We start from the raw sequence: 13103 nt of genomic DNA, 5'->3' as shown, positions 1-13103 counted from the left end.
ACTTCATCCTACAATGGGTGACCTGGTCTTGTGATGGCCGACCAAGTCCTGCGATAGGCAACCTAGTCCTACAATGGGCAACCTGGTCCTACAATGGGGGGCATGGTCCTACGAAAGGCAACTTGGTCCTATAATGGCCGACCTGGTCCTGAGATAGCCAACCTAGTCCTACAATGGGCAACCTGGTCTTGTGATGGGCAACCTAGTCTTGTGATGGCCGACTTGGTCTTGCCATGGGAGACCTAGTCCTGTGATTGGTAACTTGGTCCGAGGTGCCTACATGATGCAGAGGTGTTAAGCAACGGTTTAAGGCTGCCACGTGGCACAATGTCACTAGAGGGCTAAATCACCCATCATCAATTGCACCCACTCCCAAATCGAGGTCGGTTCGGTGAAGGGAGTAGTTCCTTATAGGTCACTAGCCCAAAGTGACTTAGTTCAGTTGGTTTGTTGGTGTTGGCCCGATTTATTCGCCCGAGCTAGAAGCGTCTAAGGGCTAAATGCGACACTGCACAATACATCGCCATCTTGACCATCGGAGCATAAGAGCGAACTCGCCAGCACGAGGAGGCGGAGAGGGTACTCTGAGGACATCCATTGAGCTGGGGATGTAGTCATCGAGGAGTTCCATTGTTCGCCCGAACACCTCAAGAGCGGAGTTCATCACGTCTGCCCTCAAGAAGGGCTTCAAACTATGCCACTGCTTCCTCAGGTTGCTCCATTCATAGGCTTCTACGCAGTGTCCCTCAAGCCGGTCCTCGTGGGGGTGGCCAACAAGGTCAGCATGGAGTCTGAAACCGAGGTGGAGGACAACGAAGAGGGCAACAAGATTGATGCTGACAAGGATGATGTTTCATGTTTGAGCAAGTCAAAGTGTGCTAAGCGTGGGCCGGTCATCTATTGCCATCGTGTTTCGAATAGGTTGGCTTGAGGGAGCTTTAATGCTAAACGTGGTTTGCCTTCCCATTCGTAGATTTCGAGCTGCAAAGGAAGTGATCAAAGTGTTTGGGCTGCTTTACTCAAGGTGGGCACTCTGATGCTTAAGTCAACAAAGAGTTTTGAGAGAGATAAAAAGCGAGAGAGCTAGAGAGCTGTGAATGCTAAATTGTGTGTACCTTCTCTGATCACTATGATGCCTTTATATAGGCGCAGGTTGTCATGGGCTTCACGTTGCACGCTCGAAATCTCTTGGGGGGGGGAGGGACGTGACTTACCGATAGAGCTCACTCAATTGCCTTCAAAGTGGGCGGGGTGGGAGTCATCTCCGTCGATGGGGTGAAGTGATCCCAGAGGATTCGAAGATGATAGCCCACTTATGATGGAGGTTGGCTACCATGTCTGTCAAGTCGCCAACTACGCTTCAGCTAGGTCTATGGAAAGAGGTCGCCCCTCATGCCGAGGTCCCTAGCTCAATCCTGCGATGGGCAACCTAGTCCTATGATGGCTGACTTGGTCCTACGATGGGTGACTTGGTCTTGTGATGGCCGACTTGGTCATGTGATGGCCAACCTGGTCCTATAATAGGTGACCTGGTCCTGTGATGGCCGACATGGTCTTGCGATAGGCGATCTGGTCTTGTGATGGCCAACCCGGTCCGGTGATGGCCAACCTGGTCCTGCGATGTGCGACTTAATCCTGTGATGGGTGACTTGGTCTTGAGATTGTCAACCTGATCTTTGGACAAAGTGCCTACGTGACGCCAATGTGTTAAGCAACGGTTCAAGTCCACAACGTGACGGAATGTCATTGGAGGGTCAAATTGCCCCTCATCAACAATCATGATATGATAAGAAACAGGCCAACTTATTTCTTCCATCATCTCTCTATTCCCTTCCATTGCCTCACTCTATTCTCTCTGTTTGAAGTAGGGGTAGACGAAACACTCAGTGAGTGAATCACAGAAGATTGTGGAGATTCAAAGACTTGTAGAAGCTTGGCTGAACATTCACAAAACATGGGCGGAGCACTCAAAATAGGGGTTGAACACTCACAACAAAAGCTTGACCGTGAAAGGTTCCTCTTGAATCACATCCCAGGTATGTTAATCATGCTATTCCGGTGTCATTTGAACTCTTTCCGACTTGAATAATGTCTACTAGGCGTCAAAAACTGAATCAAGGGCTTATGTTACCATCCAATAAAAATCCAAAACCGAGTGAAAAATCTTTGTTTTTCAGCATGAATAATGTCTATCAGCATTATTCTGGAGTGAATAAATCGAGATTGGATCTGCTCATCACACAGGGCGCCTCACACCGACCTCACACGCACATCTTATCATGTATGAGAACATCTCCTGTACTTATAAGTTATTATTCACAGGAGATGTTCCCAATACACGGTGGATGTGCCTGTGAGGTGCCCCTGTGTGAGGAGCGGATCCCGTCAAAAATAAAATGTAGATAGGTGAAAAGGGATGCAATCTGCTCCTCACACAGGGGAGCCTCACAAAGCACATCCACCATGCATTAGGAACATCTCCCATGAATAATAACTTATAAATACGGGAGATATTCCCAGTGCATGGTAAGATGTGCGTGTGAGGTCGGTGTGAAGCACCCTATGTGAGGAGCAAATCCGATCTCAAGTGAAAAACCATGGAGGATGGACTCCCATGTTTGCGCTACTATGATTGTTGCGTCACCCTAGAGCAACCAGTATAGCTATATATAGGGTGAAGAAGATGGATGTTTTGGGTTGGGTTTTTCAAATACAACATATCTTTGAATCGCGGCCCGACCCATTCATAGCCTTGATTGTATGTTTTGATGCTAAACATAATAAATATATTATATAAAAATCTGGGTAATATTGATGCTTGATAGGATTGACACGGCAAACGTCCACCCTGTCTTTTTATCGATCTTACAATGGGCTGAGGCCACCCAATCTAGGTTGTGGCACAAAAAATTTGGGCTTAGGCCCGATAAAACCTAAACCAGATCCGTCACCTATGTCTATAATGATCCCTATTTTTAGAACATTCATTTACTTTCATAAATTAAAATTTAATTTCTTGGAATATATTATTAAATTAGAATACATTAATCTTCAGAAAATTAATTTTTAGAAAATTAAATTATAAATTTTCAATTTCTCTGAATAAACCATTAACTATTATTTTATTAATTATTTGGTTTCCAATAATTTTCATTATTTGATATTCATAATTTAAATTATTTTATAATTTATAGAAAAACTATAAATATTTTTAACATTTAATTCATTAAATAAACTAATTATTTTATTTATTATTTTTATCCTTTATTTACTCTCAAATGATTTCCATTACTAAACAATACACAAATAATCTCAATTTTTCTTATATTTTCAGACATATTTAATAAGTTTTCAAACACCTTTCAAAATATTGAAATTAGAATTATTATTAATAATTATTTATATTGTTAAAATTGATATTTGTATTTATTTAAATTGGAATAATTTTGTGATAATTACTGTTATTTTCTGATTTTTAATCATTAATTATTGAAAAATGTCATTATTTAGTGTAATTTATTGTTATTTAATATTTAATTTTTATTGTAATTTACTGCATATTTTCTGATTTTAATCATTAATTATTGGAAATTTTCAAAAAATTAGTGTAATTTATTTTTATTTGATATATTTTTTTTTTGTAATTTACTGTTATTTTTCAATTTTTAAACATTAATTGTTGAAAATGATCAGAAATTAGAGTAAAATTATCAACAATTAGTTTAATTTATTGTTATTTAATATTTCATTTGTTATTATAATTTATTGTTCTTTTCTGATTTTAATAATTAATTACTGAAAATTATTAGAAATTAGTGTAAAATTATCAAAAATTAGTGTAATGTATTATGATTTTGGAAATTGAAATAAAAATGTAGTAATGCATTAAGATAAATTAGTATAATTTCAGAAATGAAATTATTAACTAACATATATCGGAAAATAAAGGATAAATTAGTGTTAACTTTGTAAATAAACTATTTAATTGGAATTTAAGAATAAATTTCAATAATTTGTCAAAATTACACAAATGTAATAAATTTTCCATAATTTTCACAAAATTACATTTTGGAAAATTATAGATAATTTAGTGTACTTTTGGAAAATTTCTTCAAAAGATAAATTAAGGATAAATTAGGTTTGGAAAAGGGAATCATTGATTAACTTATATTGGAAAAGGATTGTATTTCCTCAACATATAAATTAATATAGTTTTGGAAAAAATTGGAAAATGAAAATAGTGATCAGCGTATATTGGAAAAAAAAAGATAAATTAGTGTACTTTTGTAAATAAATTATTTAATAACAATTTAATAATAAAGTTTCAGTAATTTTTAAAAACTACAAAAATGTAATAAAATTTCCAAAATTTTCATACATAAAAATAAAGTTAATACAAATTAATACATGTTTATTAATAAAACAACAAAAATTAAGAAAATTTTAGTTTGAAAGTTAAATCTTATAATTTGACATCTACTTAAATTTCATTTAAAAATAAAATAAAATGATGCTACAAATTTGTTGATGAAAAATTAAGAAAGTTATTAGTTTTAAATGTAAGGGAAAATTCCCGACCAGTACCATGTACTTTGGTTCGAGTGGTAATTTGGTCCCCGTAGTTTAAAATGTGACAATCCAGTACTCGAACTTTTAAAATGTGATAATCCGGTACCTGCCATTAATGGACCATCCACCAACACCATCATGTGACACCATATGTGGATTAAATAATTAAAAAATGCCAAAACTTCCCTTGTTGATAATTTTGGACCATTTTATCCTTTCTCTTTAATTGACCATCTTTAGTCTTGGGTTGGAAGACTGACGGAGGAGGATCTCCGATCTCCATTGCTGAGTGTGCAAGCGACTCCCTGTTGCCTTAGCAACCTACACCATAAACCATAAGTCTCTAACATCGATCTCAACCACACTAACATTGCTAGGTATCTCCTACCCAAGCTTGGCCTCTTAACGGATCTAGCAAACTAGCTCTTTTCCACCTCAACTCCAACCGTTTCTATGGCATCGTCCCAGATACCATTTTTGCGGATTTGGCTCTTTAATAAGGACTTGATGCCATCTTCCTTAATGACAACCACTTCCGATTCGGCATTCCAGACAACCTTGGAAACTCCCCCGTCTCCATCGTTGTGCTGTCCAACAACAACCTTGGCGGTTGCATCCCCAACAGCATTGGTAAGATGGGTCACACCCTGAACGAGATCATTCTCATGAATGACAACCTCACCGGCTATTTGCCCTCTGAGATCGGCCTGCTTAAGAATGTCATGGTGTTTGACATCAGCTTCAACCATATCCAAGGCCCATTTCCACCCGCCATTGGGTAGATGAAGAGCTTGGAGCATTTCAACATGGCTTACAACATGTTTACTGGGGTTGTACTGGCGGTAGTGTTTTAGCTGCCGAGATTGGAGAACTTTACATACTCGTTTAACTACTTCGCCAATGAAGCACCAAAGTGTACTACATTGATCTTGAATGGTGTGGGAAGGGTTCTTGGATGACCGGAAGAACTGCATTCCTGGTAAAGCAGATCAACGATCTTCGAGTGAGTGCTCTTCCAAGGTTGCACGACCCATTGACTACAACAAGCTGAAATGCGGTTGTAGTGGCAGCAAGGGTGGTGCTACTTCTTTCCCTGCACCGGGAGCAATGACGCCCATGCCACAACCCCCACTGCCAAGTTCGGCCCACTCGCCTAGATTCTTCAAGCCTCCTCTACCATAGTCAACCATGTTGAAAGGAACACCACCGAAGACAAAGTAGTCCATTGTTGAGAATGTGTATTTGGCTTTAGGGGTATTGTTGTCTTTTCCTTTTTTGTATTTGGGTGCCCTTACAGGGACATGGCTGTAATTTCAGATTTATCATATAATAGAATATTCTGGGTGTGAAGAGTAACACCCAAGCTCTCTCTCATAACTCTTCTTCTTCCTCTTCTCTTCTCTTCTTCTTCTTCTTCTTCTTCCCTGTTCCTTCCCTCTTCCTACACTCGACAACTTGGTATCAGAGCGGGAAGAAGCCTCGAACTAGATCCTCTGCCAACTCCCGAACTCACGAAGACCTGCTTGACGTCAGACCGCCGCCGGATGATGTCAGCAGTTCGTACAGGAACCGGTGGCAACCCTTGAATCTGATATACCTTGGTTTGCCCTGATTTTAGGGTTATTGTGGTATGGTTCTTATCTTCGTTTGATGTGTCTATGATTTTTCCCGTATTTTACAATAAAAAATTACAGAAAAATACTAGTTTGATGTTTGGACTTTTTCTTCCTTGTCTGAGTTCAATGCATGCTTGAAACTTGTTGGTTTTGGTTTATTTGGCATTGCTAAAGGTATGGGAAGTGGTTTCACATCCTTATAACCGTTGATCTTTCTACGAGAGGTCTTTTTTCTTCCTTATATTGTCGCCAATTCAGTTTTGGGCCTCCCTTTGGATTCTAGCCGAGTGTTTCCCATCTTTTGTGGGTCTTGTGCGTGTTGGTTAGTGGTTGTAGTGTTGTAGAACTGTTAAAAGGCCTACCCAAGTCAAATGGATGTGCATAAGGAGTTACAAACTACTTCCAGAGTGTTGCCAGGTAAAGTCGATGTCTCTAGTGGTATGATAACCACTATAAAACTTGATGGAACCAACTTCCTAGAGTGGTCTCAATCAGCCAATCTTACTATCGGTGGTAGTGGTAAGCTTGGATTTATTACTGGTAGGGAGGAGAAGCCAAAAGCTGATGACTCCAAACTTGCTAGATGGGAACATGATAATTCCTTAGTTATGTCATGGCTGGTGTGTTTAATGCAGCCACATATTGCCCGCAATTATATGTTCCTCTCCACTGCCAAGGATATTTGGGATCGTGTTACAACCACCTACTCTCAAGAAAAAAAATATAGCCTGAGTTTATCAACTCCAAAGAGAAGCCTGTAATATATGTCAAGGGGAGAGGATTGTAGCCATGTACTTCTTGTCTTTGTAGTCTCTATGGGAAGAAATGAATCATTTGGAGAACTTGCAATGGAAGAACCCTGAGGACGGTGAACAGTATCGGAAGTATGTTGAGAAGAATTGAGTGTTTGACTTCTTGGCTGGATTGAATGGTGAGTATGATTTTACCCAACAACACATCTTGAGTGCAGATATTGTTTCCCTTGCTACTACATACTCCTTAGTGCAGGGAGAGGAGAGTAGAAGGGTTGCTATGATGCAAACCTCAGTGATGGATCATTTTGCCTACATGTCTTCAAGGTCCAAGTCAAGTACAAACAAATTGGGCACTAATGAAAAGCATGAAGTTGTATGAAGTTGTGGTATGTGATTACTGCAAGAGGCCGAGACATACGAAGGATAGGTGTTGGAAAAGCAGATATTGTTTCCCGACAAGTTCAAAACCGCAAAGAAGGGTAATGCTCATCTTGCTACTATTGGAGTTGATTGCCCTCTTAATGTACAGGCTCCCACACATGATTCTTCTTATGTAATGGAGAAGCTCAGGATTCTTTTGACTCAACTTGAGAAGTTTGGGCTCTTTGCCTCTACTAGTTCTAATAATCCTTCCAGTGCTTTTACAAAATCAGGTATTGCAATTACTTGTTAATCTTCTCCTACTAGCTCTTGGATTGTGGACTGTAGAGCTAGTGCACATATGACTGGTATGTCTTCCCACTTCACCTCTTATAAGTTGGCTCTAGGGGAAGAAAAAATCACTTTAGTTGATGGATCTCAGATCCCTATCTTTAGTTTGGGGGAGGTTAAGCTTACTCGTGATCTTTCCCTGAGCTTTGTCCTTCATGTCCTCCACTTGTACAAGAATCTTTTATCTGTTAGCACTCTTACCAAATCTCATAACTGTTCAGTGACATTTTCCCCTTTTCATTGTATTTTTCAGGACCTAAGAATGGGGAGGATGATTGGAACTGGACATGAAGCTGATGGAGTTTACCTTTTTTATCAAACCTCTAAGCAAGGATTATTATGCCAGATTGAGTCATGTCATGATGAAAATTTGAGTTTTTTGAAGTTGTGGCATTGTCGCCTTAGTCATGTGTCTAAGTCTAATTTGGGTATGCAATGTGAAGTTTGTCATCTCTCAAAACAATGTAGAACTATATACCCTGCAAGTAATAGAATGAGTGATGAAGAATAGAGATGAGGTCCCTTCCATTGTTCAAAACTTCTTCAAGATGGTGGAAACACAATTTGAAAGAAAAATCAAGATAATACGGTCTGACAACGCTAAGGAGTATTTTAAAAAGCATCTGCGATTATTCCTTAAAGAAAATGGAGCAATTCATCAAAGTTCATGCTCTCATACTCCGCAACAGAATGGTGTAGCAAAGAGAAAAAACATACATGTTGTTGAGGTGGCAAGAGGCCTTCTCTTCCAGATGAATGTACCAACTTGATTCTGGGGAGATGCAATTGAAGCAGCAATGTATTTCATTAATAGACTTCCTTCATGATCCCTTTCTCTTCAATCACCTTATCAACTTTTGTTTCCTAAGGATCTTATTTTCAGTTTGCGTCTCAGAGTCTTTAGTTGTAGCTGCTTTGTTCATGACATGAGTCTTTCTTGCTTGATACTTGACCCTAAATCTGTCAAATACATATTTTTTGGCTACTTTCCAATCCAAAAGGGGTACAAGTACTTTGATCCCCATACTAGCTGAAGGTACGTATCTAAGGATGTTGCATTCCTTGAGTCTACTCTGTATTTCAGTCAACTCGTCCTTTTGTTCAGGGGGAGAGTGTTTGTGAAGATCATACTCCTTTTTATTTTCCTATTCCTACCTCTATGGACATTCCTAGTTTGTCTTCCTCTTGTAGTAACAGTATTTCTGTTCCTCCTCCTCCTCTCCAGCGGTCCTGGCAACAGTGGTTTATAAGGTGTAAAAGGAATGATACTCTTGAGGCTGAATGTCCACAACAATTGAATCACCTGATTCTAGATAACTCTGAAAGCAACCCTAGACTTCCTTCTCCTACTATCATTGAGCCTGGTGTCTCACAATCTGACCTTGACCTTCCCATTGCAGTTAGAAAAGGAAAAATGAAATGCACTACCTACCCCATCACTAACAAGCGGACCATATTTTGTTTATATGAAGGGTTAATGGCCTACTCACCTTGTTGATAGTGTATGTGGATGATATTGTTGTCAATGGAGATGATCACTCTGGGATAAACCAACTAAAGTCATTCCTTGCTTTTGAATTTGAAATCAAAGATCTTGGGAATCTCAAATACTTTATTGGAATCGAAGTGGCAAGGTCAAAGGAAGGGATATTCATTTCATAGAGGAAGTATGTCCTTGATCTCCTTCATGAGGTTGGGAAACTAAGGTGTAAGCTAGTTGAAATTCCTATCGACTCCAATCATAAACTGAGTGTTGATGATGGGGATATTCTTCTAGACAAGGGTGTCTACCAGAGGCTTATTGGTTGGCTTCTTTCCCTGTGCCTGACTCAACCTGATATATCCTATGCTATTAGCATGGTGAGTCAGTATATGCATAGTCCTAGAACTTTACATATGCAGGTTGTCAACATGATTCTCGCCTACCTAAAGGGGTGTCCAAATAAAGGAATGCTATACTTTAACCAGGGACATCTCAAGGTTGAGGCTTATACTGATGCTGATTGGGCAAGTTCTATAAATGATAGAAGATCCACCTCCGGTTACTGCACCTTGGTAAGAGGTAATGTTGTGTCTTGGAAAAGAAAAAAACAATCAATTGTTACCTGATCTAGTGTTGAAGCTGAATACAAACCTATGGCTCATGGTGTATCGGAGTTGCTATGGTTGAAGTCTTTGTTATTAGAAATTGGGATCCAAGTTGAAACCCCAATGATGCTACACTATGATAATAAAGCTGCCATAAACATTGCTCATAACCCTGTTCAACATGACTGCACAAAGCATATTGAACTTGGCAGACACTTCATTAGAGAAAAGATAGCTAATGGAGAGATATGTGTGCCTTTTGTTAGGTCAGAGAACCAACTTGTTGATTGCCTAACTAAGGGTCTCAACAAACCAAAACTTGATAGAAACTTGAGCAAGCTGGGCATGATAGATATCTATGCTCAGCTTGAGGGGGAGTGTTGAGAATGTGTATTTGGCTTTAGGGGTATTGTTGTCTTTTCCTTTTCTTGTATTTGGGCGCCCTTATAAGGACATGGCTGTAATTTCAGATTTATCATATAATATAATATTCTGGGTGTGAACATTAACACCCAAGCTCTCTCTCGTAACTCTTCTTCTTCTTCTTCTTCCTACACTTGACAACTCCTATTATACCACAACCGCCATCTCTGCATCCAACTAACCAGCAGAAGCCTCCTATTAGACATTACCTGCCATCACCACCAACCCATCACTATCCTTATGCATCACCACCACCACCAATTCCTCATTCTAGTTATGCCTCACCTCCTCCCCATCTTCTTTCTCCTCCAACCCATCACCTTTATACGTCGCCATCGCCACCTCCACCACATATTGGGGTGCCACCACCAACCCATCATTATACAATGCCTCCACCCCCAAAAGAATTCTACCCACCTCCAACCAATGCTCTGCCACCACAAGCATCTATCTCTCTCTCACCTCCATTTTTGGGTGCGTCATAGAATCACCTCCTTCGCCACCAAGTCATGCTTCCCAATCACCATCACCAACACCAGAAGCCTACCACCAGTTGCCTCCACAACCTCCCCCACCATCGCATCCTCAAAGCTATCCACCACCACCAAATCACTACACCCATTCATCTACACCTCTGACGTTACCACGACCATCACCACCACCACTTTTTGATAATACATCCCTCTCACCTATTACAGGGGTATCCTATGCATCTCCTCCACCCCCAGTAAAGTCAATAAAACAACCCTTGTAATAAGATAGAAACAAAATAGCAAAAAAAAAAAAAAAGAAAACCTTGTTTGCCTTCTCCAGCATCATCAAAAAGCGTTTGTATTCTCCAACGATGGTGGGATTAAAAACCTTTTCTAATGGCGACAAATGCATTCTATTCTGGCAATATTTTCCCAATAAAATGGTGAATATCTTCGCATGATGCTCTCCGGTGATGTTTTCCCATTGATTTCATCTTTTCTGACGATCAACACCGGTGGGGAAAACTGATCTCTTCAGAACGTTAGAAGCAGTGAGCAGTGGTTTTTACTTGTAGAGAAAGGTTACTATAGTATAGGTCATTTTTGTCATTTCGAAAATGATTCAAACTCAATTATCGAAAATGCATTGGGTAATTACGTCTTTTTACGTATTGGTTGACGGCCTGTTAACGACAGGCACCGGATTGTCGCATTTCGAAAGTTCAGGCACTGGATCGTCGCATTTTAAAGTTCAAGGATCAAATTGTCACTCGAGCCAAAGTACGGGGTATTGATCGGGAATTTTCCCTAAATGTAATTGGGAAAGTCGCAACGCTCTTTCCTTGGGTGAAACTTGGGTGGGTTGGGTCAGGTTGAGGGTCAACCCAAGCCCAACCCTAACTCTCAAACCTCAACCTCAAGCTTGGCCCAACTCAAGGTTAAGCTTGAGCTTCAACTCGACCCAACCCAAGCTTAACCCAAGATCTCAAGTTGGGCTTGGGCTTGGGTTTGTTGAGCTTTGTAGCCCAATTTTCTTGTATAATAGATTGATATGTAATATGTAATATATATATATATATATATATATATATATATATATATATATATATATATATATATATATATATATCCTAAGGCCACAACCCACGCCTAACCTAGGTTTAGGTTAGGCTTGAGTTTTTTGGCCCAAGCCCAGCTTGAAAATTGAAAAATTAAGCCCCTATCTATCTATCTATATATCAATCTCTCTCTCTCTCTCTCTCTCTCTATATATATATATATATATTAAAGCAATGAAGTCTAATTTTTTTCCTTTTTTTAATTTTTTAATCCATGTCATTTTTGAAACTACCAATTAGAAACTTTACTTTGCCAAAAACAATCTTCCTAAATCTCTCTCTCCCTCTCTCTCTCTCTCTCTCTCTCTCTCTCTCTATATATATATATATATATATACATATACATATACATATACATATACATATACATATACATATACATATACATATATATATACATGTACATATATATATATACATATATATATACATATATATATATATATATATATATATATATATATCCCACACGTTCCAATAATCTAATATCCTAAAATTTCTCCTAAACAACCTCCCCCACTATCCCCATTCTCCTAAGTTACCTCTAATTTAGTAGAGAGATTCTCTCCTAAATTATCTCTAATTCTTATTTATCTTCTCCCCCACTTTTTATCTACATCTATCTAAAGAAAGTTTGAACTAAAAAAATTTAAGAATTATTTAAATATTCTAAGGAAATTATATAATAACTTTAAAATATTTATAGAAAAGACAAAAAATTAATTATAATCTATTTAATAATATAATAATATTTGTATTATTAATAATTATATATTTTTACAAAGTTCATTTCGAAATTATGTACAAACAATATAAATTATGATTTTCTGGATTATTCAATTTAAATGTTATTCAAATAATAAAAATATAACATTAAAAATGAAATATTATTTAAATATGTCAATAACTAAATATCTTAAATAACAAAACATTAAAATTAACATTTTAAATCAATTAATAATATTTTTTAAATTGTTACTGAATAACTTTCAACTATAATAATATACTAAGATTTTAAATATTTAGTTAAATAACTAAATATTTTAAATAATGTAATATTTAACATAACTAAATTTCAAATAATTAAAATAACAAAATAATGTATTAATAGTACTATTTTCAATAATGATATTATTAAATTCAACAAGTAATTAATATTTTAAAATTTAAATAAAAATATTATTTCAATAAATAAATAATATTGTAAATAACTAATTTCATTTATACCAATTAATAGTTCTAGAAAATAACTTTCAAAAAAATTATTGTTTATTAATAACAATTTTAAAAACTTAATCTATATATATTACAACTAATATTTATTATATTTCAGTAATTATTTATTGTTTT

Source organism: Nelumbo nucifera, chromosome 3 (genome assembly GCF_055504915.1).
Source record: "Nelumbo nucifera cultivar China Antique chromosome 3, China Antique-T2T, whole genome shotgun sequence".
NCBI lineage: Eukaryota > Viridiplantae > Streptophyta > Magnoliopsida > Proteales > Nelumbonaceae > Nelumbo > Nelumbo nucifera.
Note: the sequence above shows the minus strand (reverse complement) of the source record.